We start from the raw sequence: 6,000 nt of genomic DNA, 5'->3' as shown, positions 1-6,000 counted from the left end.
CAGTATATGTAACAGTAGGGGCTGTGGGTGTAACAATGGTATTGATGTCCTCATCACTTAACCAATTGTGGAGTTCTCCAGACGAGTTTTTAGACCTGCCGAAGAGTTCTTCCGATGCGGCGCAGTATTATCAGGCGCGAGATGGGTACGCAACGGAGAAGCTTTTCTGGTCACAATTCGGCGCCTCGAAGCGCCCCCTGTTGCTGAATTGACGAGGACATGACTACCTTAGATACGACCAAAAATATTGCATACATGCATATTTGTCAGGTGATTTCTAATACAAACTATTCAATAATCTATTTATGTTATCCAGAACAAAAATACTTCACACACTTTTGTGTTTTGTCTAATTGCAGGTGTATGGGACATTTGTACAATCCACATATGAAGACAAGGGAAAAGGAGAAGTTTAGATTGTGTTCAAAAAGTCCTCTCACGTCACTTTTGGGCCAAGAGAAGATAGAGTCCAAGTCTCTCACGTTCTGGATTCAGATTCGGACTGCACAGACATACCTGACTCAAAACGCCAACAACTTTTTCATACGGACTCCGAATTGGGTGATTCTTTTTTTGTTGTTAACTAGATTTCGTGCTCTTTCCAACCCAATTGGATTCACCTTCAAATTCATCCGGAGCGTTGAGTTACGGACGAAACAATCTGATGTTGCAGCAGAATCCGAGTCAAACTACAAGCCCAAAGGTGTTGCATCACCTCCACTTGGGCCCATGAGCCTTGTACGACCTAGGGTTAGTTTTAGGCTGCCTTGGGACGTCCTCCCACCTCCTTGGCCGCCACCCCTTGCTCCTATATAAGTAGATCCATCTAGTAGCTTTTTCCTTGGGATTTGTTTAGTTAAAAGTTAGCCATTGCAACTTCGTGTACTTCGTTTGTGTCCAACGACCAGACCAAGACCGCTTACGGATCCCCACCATTATCAATACTTCATATATATTTGCGATATTCAGATTGCTTTATCATATTCTTGCTCGTTCTTCGATTGCTTGCAGGAATAGACCTTCGTGGTCAGGCTGACCGTGCTTCCAGCATCGTCAGTAACCTCAGGAGATTGGTTTAGCGGTTGCTAAGGCGCAACGTCGTGCATGTTTGTAGTCGGATCGTCAAAGTCGTCTCCACCAAATCGATAGTTATCATCTCATCGAAAGATCGGGACCCTCGCCTCTATTAAGTGGTATCAGTTTTCAGGTTGCTCGGTGAGAATTTCCAGTTTTCCTAGATTAGATTTATTTTCTTACCTATTGTCCAAGAAAAAGCCACAAAAAAGAGTTAGATCTATTCATCCTTGGTCCAAGCCAGTCTGAGCCTTTGCAATTTTCTTTTCATTGCTTGCATAGTTGAATTATCGGTTGCATCGTCGTGTCGAGTTGCTGGTCTTAGTGTCTAGTTCGTTTAGAGTTTCAAGTTCTGTTCACATTAGTCACGCCATCGCTGCATCATTATCTCTTCCGGTGTCCACCACCCATCCATCAATTTCCACCACGTGCTACCCACCATTCATTGTCATAATAATAGTTGAGATCGTTCACATCTTCACTTGATCCAATCTGCATCTTATCTAGTTTGTTTTGGAAAGAGGGAGAAAAAAAAGAGAGAAAAAAAGTCAGAGAAAAAAAGGAGAGAAAGAAAAAAAAAGTGTGAGGAAAAAAAGAGAAAAAAAAAACAAAATTCGGATCTTTTTAGACTCAATCTCGTAGTTGAATTCGGATTGGAATCTGTTTTGTGCACTGTTCAGTAAAACAGCTTGGCTGTTGTTTCACATCATTATCTTTACTGCCGTTGTGATCTTCACTTATATCTTGCTGTCCAGAGCTACTTAGTATCCTTCATTGATGCTAGTTGTGCTACGACGTGACCTCATTAGTGTTCTAGGCTCGCGTCTCTAGTTCGGTCTAGCCTAGGACCAGCACAGTACCGTCGTTGAGCGTTTATTCAACATTGCATCTCTGGATTGATTATTGCTAATCTTTTGCTACCATATATAGCCAACCCAGCTCCACATATTTCTACATCGTGTATACGCATGTTCCCCTGGCGATCGCTTTACACAATCTTCGGAGTTATTTGACACCGCTAGTTGCCTCTCACCACCTGCTGCATGATAAGAACTTGTAAGATATTGATATTTGCTTTACTGTGAGCACTTTACAACCACATCCTAGTAGTTCATAGGAACATTATTCTCGAATTTTGGTTCTTGTGTCTACTAATCATGACAGGTTCCAGAGATAGAAGTTCTTGGACGACGGACACATCTTCACCATCACGAGAGTTGGGACAACACACACAAGCATATGGTCAGGTTATCTCTTTACCATCATTTGAGGGTAGATTTAATCCTGCTATTTATCTAGCTTGGGAGCTTGAAGTAGAACAAGTTTTTAGTCACCATGATTTTTCCGAACTTGAGAGAGTACGAGCTACCATTAGAGCATTTACTGGTTTTGCTTCTGTTTGGTGGAGTGTACATTGTAAGAAAAACATTGATAACCAACCCACAACTTGGAAAGTTTTGAAAGCTGTAATGAGACAACAATTTTTTCCTCCTTACTATCGTCGTGAATTGCTTTGCAAATTGGAGCAATTAAAACAAGGCAGTAACAATGTTCATGCTTACTACCAAGAGTTCAAATCTTATATGCATCATTGTGACATAGAAGAATCTGAGGATGATACAATGAATAGATTTTTTGGTGGTTTGAACCATGATATTCAGGCAAGATTTTGGTATATTCCTCGTTGCATTACTGGTATGTATGTCCGTGCTTGTACCTTTGAGAGACAGATACAGGAGGATGCATTGGGTGACTACAACAACTACTATTCCAGTTCATGCTCACCATCGCCGGTTGGTTACTCCACTATTGCACCTAATAGAGCAGCCCCACCTCGGATTGTGAGCGCAATATCATCTCAAGAGTATGGTACATTGTCAATGTCCGTACCTACATCAGCTACATCTATGCGAGGTAACAGTAAAGGTATTGATGATATAACTTCACATGAGAATGAAGCATGCCTAGTTAACTTGAATGCATCATGTGTTGAGTTACCTGTTGATTTGAGCACACCACCTATTTTAGAGACTCTTGTTACTGTCATGAATGCGTCATGTGATTAAACAACTGAAATATCAACAATTTTGAGTGCACCCATTGAATTAGCTGTTGATGCAAAAGAACCAATGTTTAATCATTTTGATATGACCTCTAATCTTGATGATGATTCTGTGTCCAATGACTTATTGCATGTTTGCTTATTTAAGCATGTTGTAGCATGTAAATTTTATGCAAGTAAGGTTTATTCATCGAAGTTAGGATGGTTTAATGATGAACATTGCCAATCTTTTGAAGAGAATAAGAGCTTCACTTATATGTGCAAACTGAGTTCCAATATTTTCATGCCTTCTACTTCCTGTGATAATTTTTTGGCTTTAGATTTTATGAACAATGAAAGTTACTCATGTATACATGTGACATATGTGCAAAAATCAAGGGAAGTTAAAATGGATGACATATACATATACAACATGTACACCTTGTCTCTTTTGTTAGCCACATTTCAGATTAAGCAATGCCGAGGACGGCTTTATTTTCAAAAAGGGGAGGATGATGAGGACATGACTACCTTGGATACGACCAAAAATATTGCATACATGCATATTTGTCAGGTGATTTCTAATACAAACTATTCAATAATCTATTTATGTTATCCAGAACAAAAATACTTCACACACTTTTGTGTTTTGTCTAATTGCAGGTGTATGGGACATTTGTACAATCCACATATGAAGACAAGGGAAAAGGAGAAGTTTAGGTTGTGTTCAAAAAGTCCTCTCACGTCACTTTTGGGCCAAGAGAAGATAGAGTCCAAGTCTCTCACGTTCTGGATTCAGATTCGGACTGCACAGACATACCTGACTCAAAACGCCAACAACTTTTTCATACGGACTCCGAATTGGGTGATTCTTTTTTTGTTGGAAACTAGATTTCGTGCTCTTTCCAACCCAATTGGATTCACCTTCAAATTCGTCTGGAGCGTTGAGTTACGGACGAAACAATCTGACGTTGCAGCAGAATCCGAGTCAAACTACAAGCCCAAAGGTGTTGCATCACCTCCACTTGGGCCCATGAGCCTTGTACGACCTAGGGTTAGTTTTAGGCTGCCTTGGGACGTCCTCCCACCTCCTTGGCCGCCACCCCTTGCTCCTATATAAGTAGATCCATCTAGTAGCTTTTTCCTTGGGATTTGTTTAGTTAAAAGTTAGCCATTGCAACTTCGTGTACTTCGTTTGTGTCCAACGACCAGACCAAGACCGCTTACGGATCCCCACCATTATCACTTCATATATATTTGCGATATTCAGATTGCTTTATCATATTCTTGCTCGTTCTTCGATTGCTTGCAGGAATAGACCTTCGTGGTCAGGCTGACCGTGCTTCCAGCATCGTCAGTAACCTCAGGAGATTGGTTTAGCGGTTGCTAAGGCGCAACGTCGTGCACGTTTGTAGTCGGATCGTCAAAGTCGTCTCCACCAAATCGATAGTTATCATCTCATCGAAAGATCGGGACCCTCGCCTCTATTATGAATGAGCAGATGTCCCAGTGGGCCGAGCTTCATAGGATATCCGGTGCTACCATGAAGAACGTCATAATTCGGTTATGGCCAACTGAGCCCGTTCCGAACAGTTACTTCGGCTTGGTGCAACGGCTTGTTGACACAGTGCCGCATATCGATGTTGTGAAGCGATCGGTGTACGTCGAGGGTGCACGGATGGCTTTTGCCCGAGTCAAGACGTTCTGGGGGAATATGAAAGCCATCGACGTTGCGGTGAAGAGTCCACCCAAGGGCAAGGACCGCCATGAACCGGAGCATTATTTTGAAGACGCCCTTGTAGCCGCCCGCTTGATAGAGGGTCAATGCTCGAAAGACATAATGTTCGAGTGAAGTGTATGAGAATTGTACAAGACAATTTTATAGTAAATTTATTTGTCTATTTTGCTCGAAAGCTTGCGTCCCTCTTGTGCGGCCATTTTAATATAATTTGAAAGTTTTCCAGTCGCCGGCTTCAGCCCCCTTGTAGGAAGTACAAGGGTGTTCAAAAAAGCATCTGATCACTCCTGACCCAACATCTTGGTACGTGAAGGAGGTGTCAATGCGGCGAACCAGGCAACCAGACTATAGGGCGCTAACACTTTCACTTAGCCGTAGGAGTTTTATGGTGGGTCTACGACATAGCCCCTAGTATGTATGTGGCTTACTCATATGATGCGTTTACATAATTGATCGAAAAAGAGGTCCTTCATGTGACACGAAGGAATCGCTAGAGATTCCGATAAGTCATCGAGTGGTTGACCAGCTCTCGCCGCATCATGATAGTCAGTTTTCGGCTTTCTCTACTAAGGTGCGTCACCGGGTGAACCGGTAGCACAATCGCAGTAGTTCTCCCTTTACTACCCTAGCCGATAGGGCGGAACATAGGATAGCAAGCACAAGAGCCGGGCAACCCAGCTATTGACCCAAGACATGATTCAGAGCTGATGCATATAAGGCCAAACTTGTGACGCCGAAGTATGCTGTAAAAGTTGTTCGGACTTTGTTGGCAACTCATTTGTTCCCGTACCGAGCCCCTGGCAAGTTAAGCCGGGGTATATCTATGAAACAACCATAGGAGGCATATTCATTTTGCAAAAAGACATGACTGACTAATTCGGATAATTTGAACTAGGACCTGAGTGATATGCCAATGGTTACTTGATATACCACGACCCCGGCAATTTGATATGCCCTGGGTCGAAGGCAGAGGAAAAAGGCATGTTACAGGCTCGAAAAGAGAGTGTGGTCTACAAAAAGTTATTTTGGACCTCCTGTCGCACGTCTGCGCCGCCTGTCCTCAGCGAGGGAATCCTTGAAGGGAGTAGCCCCGTAGGTGAGTGTACGAGTCCGAACTCCTATGGGGTCGGTCGTAGGTGTTTTCCCT

The sequence above is a fragment of the Triticum urartu genome, chromosome 5A (genome assembly GCF_056163025.1).
Source record: "Triticum urartu cultivar PI428250 chromosome 5A, HENAU_Tu73, whole genome shotgun sequence".
In the NCBI taxonomy this organism is placed as follows: Eukaryota; Viridiplantae; Streptophyta; class Magnoliopsida; order Poales; family Poaceae; genus Triticum; species Triticum urartu.
Note: the sequence above shows the minus strand (reverse complement) of the source record.